Source organism: Arvicola amphibius, chromosome 14 (genome assembly GCF_903992535.2).
Source record: "Arvicola amphibius chromosome 14, mArvAmp1.2, whole genome shotgun sequence".
NCBI lineage: Eukaryota > Metazoa > Chordata > Mammalia > Rodentia > Cricetidae > Arvicola > Arvicola amphibius.
The window spans coordinates 52161969-52175256 of NC_052060.1; the positions used below are offsets into that span (position 1 = coordinate 52161969).

At 42.5% G+C, this 13288-nt stretch overlaps 1 protein-coding gene across 4 annotated transcripts in view; it reads right to left on the reverse strand.

Annotated features, from left to right (window-relative positions):
• The window catches only part of Samd13 (sterile alpha motif domain containing 13), a 30853-nt gene extending 18096 nt beyond the window's left edge, over positions 1 to 12757 (reverse strand). Inside the window, exons 1-2 of one of the 4 annotated variants that reach the window (XM_038311473.1) lie at positions 12722 to 12757; positions 12222 to 12419 (exon numbers count right to left, since the gene is read on the reverse strand). The gene's annotated coding sequence lies outside the window, so the exon portion shown is untranslated. Of the gene's footprint in view, positions 1 to 8377; positions 8401 to 12211; positions 12420 to 12721 lie in introns of those variants that run through there. The other 3 variants (XM_038311475.1, XM_038311474.1, XM_038311476.1) reach the window with 3 other exon arrangements.
• Between the last annotated feature and the right edge of the window lie 531 nt (positions 12758 to 13288).

Here is a 13288-nt window from a genome sequence, read left to right on the forward strand (position 1 = left end):
GAAAAACTTCTGTTCAACTGGAGATACAAAAAGTAAAAATTACATAATAGGTTTATAAAACACATGCCAAAAATGTAAAATATCTCAATAATGTTATGTTGATAACACAGCTAAATAAAATACATTACTAAAACTTTTTTCATTTGTTTCACAAATGTCCTCTAGAAAAATTTTAAAGTACTCGAGTGGCTCAAAATTTATTCCTACAAGACAACATACGTACACACACACACACACACACACACACACACACACACACTGAACTGCTGAGATATACAGTATTTGCTAGAAAATAATGATGAACTCTTTTCCAAAGACACCCACACTCTGGAGCACTACTGTCTTAGCAATCCACACCCTTCATAATGACCGCAGTTTCATAGTTTTAAACATTTGCCAAGTGAATGAGTTTGTGATTGTGACTTGATTTGCATTTTCTTGGTCACAGATCATCTTGAGTACCTCCTCCCATGCTAACTAGCCATGTAAACATCATATTCTGGGGAGTGAGTGCTCCTGCTGGGGCTAGTTTTCTGTTTGTTTATCATATAGCTCTGTGTTTTTACTGTTGAAGATCACAAACGTAAAACCCATTTCCTCTTGCGCTTCAGAGAGCGTTCAAGTGAAATCGAAGCTTTGGTTGTTGTCATGCCAACATCTAATTGGCACAGATACAAAATCACCAAAATCTTAACAAGGATCCATATTAGAAATCTAACAGTTTTGTGGATCAAGTTTGAGAGATTTTTGTGGGGACCCACAAATGTGAGTCCTGTTCCTCCTTGACTGGAGGTCAGAGAGTTTGAGCTGATTTTTGCTCTTTCAAAGTTGTTGACAACAGGTGTGGCTGTATGCCCTGACCCGGGGTGTGGTTACTTGGTGTTTTAGATGTTAAGATGGCCCATAGAGGTGGATCCCCTCCACCCTGACCAAAGGTCAGAGAATTCAGGTCTATTCTGCTCCTTTATTTTAAAATAGGAGGTTTGACATAGGGAGTGGCTGTCTACAGGATAATTGGTCTAGGGTGGGTTCACTGCATATCCCACCCAAAACACCAAATGCTTTACCCAGGAAATAGTGGTTTGATTTCTCAAGTACTAAAGCAAGTAACTGTTCTGGTTGTCCTTTGTGTTATGTTAAAGCAGCCTTTTGCCCCCCACCCCCACTTTTGTTCTGGGGTATAAGAGCAGATGAAAACTAAATGCGGGCAAATTCAGTACTCATTGAGTTGCCCTCCTCGTTCTATGCTACATTTCTCTGTTTCTTTCATATGTCTGTTCTTCCTAACTAACATTTCTAATCCGCACACACCCTAACCTGGAACGTACAAACCTGTCGTGGCTGAACTACAATAAAAGTCACCCCAAAATGTGAACTATGACAGATTTTAGTAGGAATGAATGCAAGAAGCAAGCAAGGAAGAGAACTCCTCTATGGTGTTTGTTTAAAACTGTCAAGGAATCATGAAAATGCCCTTGTGTGAAAGAGTGCCACACACAGTGAATAATAAAGAAGCATACGAAAAATATCTTAGAACTATCAAGAATACGTTTTAGTGTGTATCATTTCCCTTTTACATCAATATGCCTAAAAAACTAAAGACCTGAAATTGGGAGTTTCAACCCTCCTCTCTTCTAGCCAAGACAAAGAACCCGGTTCAACATTGAAACAAGTCTGCTCCAAAATGCCTACAACCAGACTCACTCCAGCCTATGGTACTGTTGTAGCTCAGAACCTGCCTGGGAGGAAAAGGAGCTATCTTGGATTTCAAACAGCTGAGTTCAGACCTCAGATTTGCCACTTTCCCATGTGATTTTCAAATAAAAACTATTTCACATAGTTACTTTTCTGGCCCCTGGTTAGTCATGTTAAATGCTGTAATATATTTAAATATCAAACACTGCAGTAATTAGATGGAACAATATTTGTGAAGACAGCACAAGGCATGACTCACAGTAGGTAGGCATGACTCACAGTAGGTACTGTGGTGCTGTCTGACTTGGAACACAATGACTGCCATTGCAATTCGCTGGATAATTCATTACACACTTGCTTTCTTTTGAACCTTGCAACTCCAACCTTTCCTTTATTGTCAAGACAATCAAAGCGAGGATAAATTAAGTGAGTGTTATTCTTCTGATAGCTAAGAAGCAAAATCAAGGAGCTGACCAATTGTCCTGAACATATTGACTCGATTCAAAGTCTCAGGAACAACCTGCAGTGTCAGGCTTGCTGGCCTCTGGCTTCCTACCATGGGCTGAGGTCTGCTTTTTCCTAAAGGGAGACATATCTTCTTTCCTGACTTTCTTCCTTCTCACAACGTGCTTTTTAAAAAGTAATTGCAGACTTCAAGAAAACTGAAGAACAGTGCAAATATCTCATATATCTTTTACCTAGATTCTCCAATTTGTTAATATTTTACATTTACTTTCTTCTTTCTCTCTTTCTTCTATAATATATAAAACAAGAAGCAAAAGAAAGAAGACAAAGAACTCACCAGGTTGAAATAGTTTTAAAATGTATGGTCCTTCTACAGTTTTAAGCAGAAAGGACCAATATCCAAAATGTAAATGAGTAGCGATGCCTAGAATTTACAGCATCACATACCCTCAAGTACAGGCTTGCTTGGAATGACTTCAGCTCCCCATAAGGAATGAGTCTGTGCACCAGCAAACATCACATATCTCTCAAGTACAGGTTTGCTTAGAATGACTTCAGCTCCCAGTAAGAAATGAGTTTGTGCTTTGGCAAACTTTTGACAGTATCCAGAGGCACGCTTGATTGCCATGATGGAGATTAGGTATAATGGAGACCACTAGCAGAGACTGCAGATGCTACAGACGTCTTACAGTGCACAGCCACATCCTTAAGACTGGGTGTTTTGTGACTTTAGAGAGTCTACATGATACCCTAAGTCTTCCTTCTCCAGTGTTACAGGGTCGTCTGTGGCCATGTGGGTTGAGTGAAGTGCCTACTTTCAGTCCAAGGGGATAATGAAGGCCACATTCATTCTTCTACTCTTGTAAGACAAATGAACAAGCAGACAATATAAAGTAATACGTCACTCAAAACTGAACAAGCAGACAATATAAAGTAATACGTCACTCAAAACTGAACAAGCAGACAATATAAAGTAATACGTCACTCAAAACTGAACAAGCAGACAATATAAAGTAATACGTCACTCAAAACTGATCAAGCAGACAATATAAAGTAATACGTCACTCAAAACTGAACAAGCAGACAATATAAAGTAATACGTCACTCAAAACATTGGCCATAGTCCCTAGAGAATCACAACCCTGAAAGAAAGGAAAGCAGAAAGGTAAGAGCACGGACTCAGGTTCTGGAGAGGGTTTCAGTAAGCATTCTGGACAGCTAGGAGAGGAAAACATGTAGAGACTAACTCAAAAGACCTGCAGAGGCTTTCCCTGGAGTGTTCAGCAAACTTCTCATCAGTATTTCTGTAGAACTTTCTGAGGCTGAGGCAAAAAATTCACCCAGAAGTACTAGAGGGAAAAAAATCATCGGAGATCATGCATGGGCAAAACAGTGCCTTTTCTAACCTGTCAGCTGGGAAAATCTCATAACTCAGGAGCACTGGTATAGTACAAAGGAGGGGTCTTGCTTCAGTAAAAGGCCAGGAAACAGACCTAGATCAAATGCAGCTTTGGTCCTGGCTCAGAAAACTGAGGAGAGAGTTGATAGGATAAACGGTTTCCAAGAAAACAGCACCCAGGAACCTACATCAAACAATTATATAAATTTAGGAAAAATCCAGCACTGAAGAGAGTAAAATCCACACTGCCTACCATCTAATAAAAAAATTACCAAATATTAGCCAGTTAAAATTGAGAAATTACTTCAAATAATTAAAGTTTTATGTCTATACTCTACATATCAACGAGCTAGAGAAAAGTTTAAGTATGTTAAGACATGGAACATGAACACACACACACCTTCAACATTAATTTTTAGAGATGATGAATATATTTTATGAATAAAAATATACATGGATATTTTAAACAAGAGATTAGAATTTTTTTTTTTGGTTTTTCGAGACAGGGTTTCCCTGTAGTTTCTAGAGCCTGTCCTGGAACTAGCTCTTATAGACCAGGCTGGCCTTGAACTCAGAGATCCGCCTGCCTCTGCCTCCCGAGTGCTGGGATTAAAGGTGTGCGCCACCACCGCCCGGCAAGAGATTAGAATTTTAAGAGACAAAACTGAGAAAAATTAAATATGCAGTAGCAGAAGCTACTTAAAGCAAACAGGGGAAACACTGAACAATGAGCAAAGCATCAGGGAATTATGGGAAATATCAAGTAGTCAAACACATACAGAAATGGGGAAAGGGACATGTTTTGGAATAATAATGGTTAAATATTGCTTCAAATGTAATGAAAACTAGACTCACAGACCTAAAAAACAAAACAAGCCCCAAGAACAAGAAACAAAATGTCACTCCAAGCCTCATAATCAAAGTAGAACACAAATTTTAAAAAAATCTTAAAAGCAGGTGACAGGATAAAACGACACTTGTCTATGGGATAAAAAGGATGAGAGACAGTAAAATAAAGAATAAAACAAGAGAGTCTACTATTATCACATGTTTTAATCATTTGCCAGAGAGTTTACTTAACAAAATGGAAGGAAATATAAGCAAAAACACCGAGCTCGAGGACAGTAAGTAAAACTGTATTTAAGGACAAGGAATAATGTCGTCCAGATTCTAAAATTTGTAGACTCTACTAAAAATGTGATTAGAAATAAGTTTAGTGAGGTTGTAGAAAATAAGACCACACAGAATCAACTCTAGCTCTACAGACTAATAACAAGGCGATGGAAATTCGAACAGCAATAACAACCATCATATCATAAAAACAAGAAAGATCTAGGGACACACCAGGCAAAAAGACCGGCATTGACAAGTCTATACTGCATTCTGAGGAGTTAAAGAGCCAGGTGAATGGGGAGACACACTGTGCTCACTGTATTGGTCCTCCCCAAACCAGTTTATGCAAATGCTAATTAAAATGTCACCAGGTTTTCCTAATGTAATTACCACTAGGTTTCTTTCTTACCTCCCTCCCTTCCTTCCTTTCTTCCCCCGACCCCGGGGAGATAGCTAATTCTAAAATCATAAGGAAATATAAAGAAACCATGAAAAAGAAGAGCAAAGTTAGTTAACACTGCCTACGTGAGGCCATAGTTATCAAAGCTCCAGTTATCAATGCAGTGCTACATTGGTACACATATATGTAAACAATCAGTGAATCAGATAGTGATAGACCCACACACAGAGAATCAATTATTTGTCAAAAAATGTTGCAGAAGCATTTGAACAAATGGTGCTAGATAATTTGGCTATCTATAATTTAAAAAAATCACCATCACAATCACACACACATACACACAAACAAATAAAACATGTTAATATTTATTTCACTATCCAAATGAAAACGAATCTGAGAGGTTTTAGAGATGCCTCAGTGGTTAAGAGTGCTTACTGTTCTTACAGAGGACCTGGGTTTGGTTCCCAGCACCCACATTGGGCAACTCTCAACAGCCTGGAACTCCAGCTCCAGGGGACCATACAACTCCTTTTGGTCTCCACAGGCACCTGCATGCACGTTCACATGCCCACACAGAGATTCACATACATACATATAAAATAAAAACCCAACTAACTTAAACATTATAGTTCTAAATCCCTAAAGCTAAAATTATCAAATGTTTAGAAGAAAGTTACCAAGACTTTGGTCTATGAATTTTTAACTGTGACACCCAAAGCATTATCCATAAAAGAAAGAAATAAGCAGGACTACAGCAAAATTAAAGACTTTTTTCAATTTCAAAGACTTTAAAAGGAGAACAGTAAAACAAGCTACAATCAAGTCATAATAGAGAACTTGCTGTATTTATAATACATAGAAATCCTGTGGCACAATTATGAAAAAATACTAATCCAATAAAATATGTATTCATAGTGCACAGAAATTCTACACAACAAATATGAATAAAAGCCAATAAAAATTGAGGTGAAAGATTTGAACAACAGTTCACCCAAGAAGATACACGGATATCAAATCAACATCAGAGAGAAGACAGCTAGCATCAAAAGGCATTAGGGAAACGAGAGTGAAACCCTCATCACTATCTCTAATAGGGAAGATTTCATGGGGGAAATGCGACGGCTGAGATATACACTGTTGATAGTAATGCATTTGGAAAAGGCTTGTTACAAAGTTTAACATATACCTATCATATAGCCAAGCACTCTAATTCCTTCCTAAGTACATACAAAATGGAATAAAGCACCTATTCACATAAAGACCTGAACATGAACAATCAAAGCAACTTCATTTTGGATAATACCTACAAAAATGGAAACAACTCCATTCTCTGTCACCATGTAGTTGGATAAATATTTGTGTGCCTAGGTTATAAAATAATACTCTGTAGTAAAAAGCAATGAACTAAGCTGAGTATTGGTAGTGCATGCCTTTAATCCCAGCACTTGGGAGGAAGAGGCTGGCAGATTTCTGTGAGTTTGAGACCAGCCTAGTTTACACAACAAGTTCCAGCAAGCAATGGTGTGTGTCATAGTGAGACACTGAATCAAAAAAAATGATAATGAACCAGTAATACAGCAATATGCATAAATTACAGACTATATTGTGATACCAATCTATATAAGCAGGTGTTTTATATGAATTATATATATGTACAAAGTACACTCACTTATGAAAAATTTTAGTGAAGTCAAATGAGTTTACAATGCCTGCTATCTTATCCATGGCTGCCTGGGGATATGGGCGCAGGAAACAGGAAGGGGATACTGCTAAGGGTTATGAGGAAAGTGGAGTAGAGGCATCTGTTCATTATGTCAATGGTAGCAGTAGCTTGACCGGTACAAAAATGCTAAAACTTACCCAAATTTATCTCTTAAGCACAGGCAATTTGCTATATACATGTATTATATTTCAATGAAATTTTTTTGTTATTATTGATGGGGATCAAATCTAGGGCTCCACACTTGCTAGGTGAGCACTCTACCACTGGGCTGCCTCTGCCTTCTTCTTTTCCCTTCTGTTTTTGAGACAGGGCCACCCTAAGTAGCTCAACCTGGCCTCAGACTCGTTCTAGAATCCATGTTGGGTCTTCTATCTGTCTCGGCCTCCCGAGCAGCTGGCTCTCCAGGCCTTCACTACTAGGTTTGACTACGGTTGTCCCCTTTACAGCGACAGAGATGAAGTGAGAAGAGCTTCATCGGGTACACTAGTCATATTCCAAGTCGTTAGCAGCCACACTGAACTGATGGCTACCCTTCTGGACAAGCGAGTCAAGAATGTTTCCACTACAGCTCATACTATAGCTAACTTCTCACAAGCCCCACACCTAAAGAGCAGGTGCCTCCGTGGCCCGCCCACTTCTCTGCCTCATCTCTAATGGGAAAGATGTCAGCACATCAGTTTCCGGAATTGTTTTTTTTTTTTTTAAAGAAATTTTATTAAGTTAATTTTAATCTAATGTTTCTGTGAATTGAAACATACATTCTACTCATAAAACTACAGCACATGCCTCTGTGTTCACCTATCATGACTTCTATGGACAAGATGTTGAACAAAAGGACAGAAAGGACATGGTTGACACCCTCCTGGAAGTTTCTGCCCCCTTGTAACCAAGATGGTTACAGTTTCAATATAATTCCCCAGTGAGCACAATGGAGTCCCAGATGTCCTGCAAGTTAGCTTTTCCTAGGTTCTAGAAATGGTGAGTCATACAACCCCCTGTATGTTCCTAAGAAGAATCCGACACATAACCCTTAGACAGCAAACATAATCGGAGTGCCACCTGGGAGGAGAACATTCAAAGAGACCTCCTCTATATACACCGAAGTAATCCACCTTCAAGGAAAAATTAAAAAATCAGGCAGAGAAGTTGTTAATCTTAGCACCTGACGAAAGCAAACTTCTCCCCCACCTGTCACTCTTAGCTTTGAAGTTGGAGGTGGCGTTATTAAAACAAACACAAACCTCAGCCTCTACTTTCTGCCCCCACCCTAGCAGCCTATGAACTTGGGAATATGCCTGCACAGACTTTGTCTCATATGAGAATGGAGGGCTTAATTCCTCAAGCCTCTGATCCAGAGCATGACACTGTCAGCCTTCCGCAAGCCTTGACTCCAAAAGCTCCCACTTGTCAGAGAGCTGAACTACAGACTGGAGTTAAACAGGGACAGGTAGCTGGTGGCCACTGTAGACAGACGGACCCCTCCCCCCCCAATGCTGTACTACAGTAGATAAGAAGAACAACACCAGACACCAGGTCCCTGTGTTGTTGGCAGAAGCAGAACTCAGAAGCCGGCCTCACTTACTTTTTGACACCAACACAGCCATGTCCCTTGTTGTCCATGTCAACAGAGAGCATGGGAAGGCTTGCAGGGTTCCTTTACTTCCGCAACTAATCAATACGGGAGAAAAGCTTGGGTTTAATTCTTAGAAAGTGAGAGAATACATATTCTCAACTAGAAACCGAATGGTCCCTTTTACAGCTTCACACCGGTCCCCTGATGCTTGTTTAAATCTCCAGTCCCCAGTGACCGGAGAGAGAGAGCCCAAAGGACTGGGTGATGGGCTGGGTGCTTTTATTTTCAGTGCCCTCCCCATCTTGACAGTAAGAAGGTGTAAATGGAACTGAAGCCTCCTTCCAAAACGGGGCTGGGATCCTCAAGGATGCCCAGGCTCCTTGAAGACACTGCAACTCAGACTCAAACTGGGGAAAACCATCCTCTCTTTCTGGCCCCCTCTCAGTGTGGGCTGTGTTTTTTTCCCCTCCTTTTTCTTTCTTTCTTGCTTTTTGTGTGTTTGTTTGTTTGTTTTTTCAGTCCCCTTGCTTCTAGCTATCAATGAAATGCAGAAGGGAATTAACTCAAGCTTTTGTCAGAAAATGTTTTGCTACCTCAGATTCTCATCAAAACTCTGGGAGATGGCCATACCGATTTAAAGCAGAGTTCTCTCTCTCTCTCTCTCTCTCTCTCTCTCTCTCTCTCTCTCTCTCTCTCTCTCTCTCTCTCTCTCTCTCTCTGACACACACACACACACACACACACCAAATCAGATAGCTTAGCACAGAAAGGGTGATGGTGGGGGGGGGAGAGGTAGCCCATCAGATTTACATACAATCAGCAAAACATTTGAGATACAATAACACCCATGACTGTCTTTACATTTATCAGATGAGGAACATGTGAAAAAATAAAAACCCTCCACAACTCATATACAATTAGCAAAATGGGGGGAGGGCTGCTTTAAAGAAAAGAAAAATCAAAACAAAAAGCCTGGTCCAGAGTTTCTTCATATTCAGCCGAAGCCATAAATTAAATACACTTCCTCTCTAATCACTTTAGACTTCGGCACTCCTCCTCCAGGGGTTACTGTGACATGGCAAGAACATCATTCAATATAGTCAGAAGATGCTATCATTCTTCCCAAAGTGGATGATTAGCAAACAACATTGCAGGCTTGAGATAATCTCCACTCCCGACACACACACACACACACACACACACACACACACACAAACTTCCAGTTGCTAAGTCGCTTAGATCCCTGCTAAAGAAACCCAACACTTAATATACATATAGCTATCGCATCCATCCATCCACAGTCAGAGTAGGCAGGGAGAGCGTGCTGCTGCACCAGCTACCAGAACGGCACTTCGCTTGGGAACATCCACCGTTTGCTAAGCATCCCAGAAACAAAACAAAACAGCTCACGGCGGCACACTTCATTGTCTCATTATCACTACTGTTATTTTCCTTTTCTTTTTCCCCTGAAAGAGTAAGAAGAAAACCTACCTAGAAGCAACTAAAACACATCATTTTTATAGGCTTATCAAGAACAGCCAAAGAAACCCCAACGTTTTCTCTGGCCAAGGAATTCAATAAGGAGGTACAATTTGACACAGAGAAATAAAACCAGGCTGGCTCTCAGCCAACATGACGTTAGGAATCACACACAAGCCTCAACTGCTTTCTGGTTCATGGCTGACTTTTTAAAGCTACAGCGTTCCTGTTCACTTTAGCTAACTACCTTCAGCACAATTAGTGCAAGAGAATGACCACCACTTCCAAACAGGCAGAATTCTTTTTGTACACATTTTGTACAAGGAAAAAGAAGCAGTCTAAGTAGCCTGTTATTTTCTCCCTCCCTTTCCCTGTTGCCACATAGATCTTGACTGTTGTTCTGCATAGCCATGCCATGTTGAAAACTATTTCATTTTCTTCCTGTGGGAAAAATCAGAGAAAATCCAGGGCTTACGGGCTACACACAGTGAACACTAGGAAGCTGCCGTCCGCGTTAGTCTTTTTTTCCTAACAGAGGCATGGACAAAGTCCCCAGAGCTGGCTTTTAAGTAATCTCTTTGTGAGGATAAGGAAAGCTCTGGCGGGCCAGCAAATCCCTTCACTCCACGATGTAGGAAGCAGCATCTTTCCAAGAGCACGTATAATAGAAGACCAGTGTTCCTGAAAAACACGTTCACAGTCCACCCAAGGAAGGCAACCCAACCCAAACCAAATCTTAATTCTACAGAAGAAAACACACTCCAGCAAGGTTTAATTTTAGTGGTTTAGCTCAGTTGCATAAAAATAAAGCTCCCCCCGCCAATTCAGCCAACACTTCTAACCCATTAGCACTTGGTGTTGCCAAAGTCACATGTAATAAAGATGTTCCAACCTAGCACCATCATCCCAAATCAGGAGGGAAACTCAGCAAAGGGTGAGTTTTCCATTGTTACCTGGCCTATCTTACAGGGTCCTGGATTGTCTGGGAACTGCTACTGGGATAGTGTGGGGGGGGGGCATTCCTGTCCCATAAGACTCATAAGCATTTGTGCATGAGTGGTAAACACACGCCAATCAACATTTCGACACTTTTAGTTCAAGATAATCACCAATCCTCAACCCCCACCCCCCCAACAAAAACCCACGCCAAAAGACAAGGACAAAACAAACTAATAAAATCCACTCAAAACAGGGAGAATTCAAGTTCCTTCCAATGACCCCGAGAATCCTTGGTCACGTGTGATGTGTCGATTTTAGGCAGAAGTGAGGAGAAAGCGGTCTGCCTCTGCTTTACTAACTCTTAAGGACATTCAGAGATCAAAGGTCAACACGTATAATATAAATTTGGGTCCTGAATTCCTAAGTCATCCCACCCACCCACACACCTGGTTTTAGGAGTGGCTTTAGAAGTTTTCAGCTTCCCAAAGGACCACAACTGAGAAGTATTTCAAAGGCTCTCTCTCCTGGGCTTTGCCACTGCCTCGCTGCAAAAGCAGTCATAAATTTTCAGGGGCGAGTTGTAAGTGCTCAATATTTCTGTGTATTCCTTATCACGAAGGGCCAAAACAAAGGCGATGGAGCGCTAACTCAACAGATCCACTCTTTGGGACTTGATGTGAAACTCCTGACATACTTCCCAACTACAGCCAAAGGGACTGGACAGTTCTCCCGGCAGCTCTGTCTGCGCCACTCTCCAAGGGAAAGATGGAGGAACCCTGAGTCTTCCCCAGGTACACTCACAGGAGGAAGGACTTTCTGAAGTTTCTCAGAGCACCTTCCCCTTCACATAAAACAGACCAACCTTCTCTTCCTGCCTGATGTGATCAAAAGTCTGCCTGTTAAATAGATGTGTTTATGGAAGTGTTACAGGAAATTGTTCCCATTTCATCAAGAGTGAGCCACAAAGGTGTCCTAACTGATGGTAAAAGGTTTCACCGGCCAGCTACTTTATAACTTTGGAAATAAGTTGACATTTGTGAGTGTGTGTGTGTGTGTGTTTCACCCTCTCATCTTTGCACACTCTAACAAGCATGTTAGTCATTTGCTCTTATAAAGACCTGTATATTAACATTGTTTTTGTGTGAGGGGAAGTACGTGTGAGTTGTGTGCTGTTTGCAAGTGGTGTGTTTTGTGATTATAAAACGTGTTGTGTTGTGTTGTGTGTGTGTGGGGGGGGGGGAGGGCGCCCAAACGAGACTTTCTAAGGCAGTGCATCTGTACTAAGGTAACTTTTGATAGCCTGGCCTCAGGATTCTGGAACCAAGAACTTTGGAGGCCACTTGAAAGCGCCCTCGGGTGGGGGAGGGGAGGCCAGTCAGGAAGGACGGGCGACTAGGTACTTTGAGAGATGGCTTCTATACTGACCGGCACCCACCTCCAGGAAGCACAGGCGGCCCAGGAAAGCCAGGCTGTACTGTAGGAACCTTCTGCCTGGTCCCGTGCTGCACCGACGTCCCCGAGGGCAGGGCTGCACGCGTCCCGAAGGGCGTCTCCAGGGCAAAGGACGGGCGTCCTCTCGGCCAGCGGTCGGCTAAGCAACTCGCGGTGGCGCAGGGGACAGAGGGGAAAGTTTCTGCAGAGATTCGGAGGGAGAACCGGGCGGTCTGCCTTGGGTGGGAGCTTCTAGGGGTGTGGCGCCGAGCCTAGCACCCTGTCCCGTCCCGCCAGCTCTGCCCTGCTCCACTCCAGGTGACAAAGTGCACGCCCGCGGGGCGCCGAACACACAGGGACCGCGGGGCGGGCGTCTGGGGGTAATTTGGATGGTTTTGTTTTGTTTTGTTTTTGTCCTTATCCTGGTGCTCACTGGTTCCTTTCATCCTGGAGAGGAGGGAGGGCGGGCGTGTTCCCTAGACGGTCTGTGAGCCCATCACTTACCTCCCGCCCAGCCGCTCGGTGGCCGCCACGCGCGGAGCCCAGAGAAACGCCGGGCGCGCGCGGCACGCCGGGAGTTGTAGTCCACCGTGGCCCCAGGGGTCTCGGGAGATGGGGGCGGAGAGGAAAGAGACCGAGAAGGAAAGGAGCGATTCCGCTGGGATTCCGAGGAGAACGACTGCTAATGGCTCAAAACTTCCCGGGAGCAGAAGAGAGGGGCCCCTCCTGGGAAAATCAGTACAGTGGAGGTTTTCGACTTCACACCATTTTCTTGCGGATAGCCCCGCTGAACTGCGTGAGCTGGCCGTTAGCAACAATGATTTCAGGAGATTTCCCAGGCCAAGTTCCTATTTTGTAGGGCTCCGCTTCCTCTTCACTGTGAACACTTGTGTGGCGTACTTTGCTTAGGGGCTCCTGTTTTCTTGTTGGAGAAAGAGTCTAACTCCATCGGAGGGTCACTGGCCTCTCCCTTCACCCACCACTTTCCTCTCTACAAAGCGCTGTTTAGCCTTCGCTTCATTCTGTTAGATCCATAATGCAACTATGGGATTTAAGCAAAGAAAAGCTAAA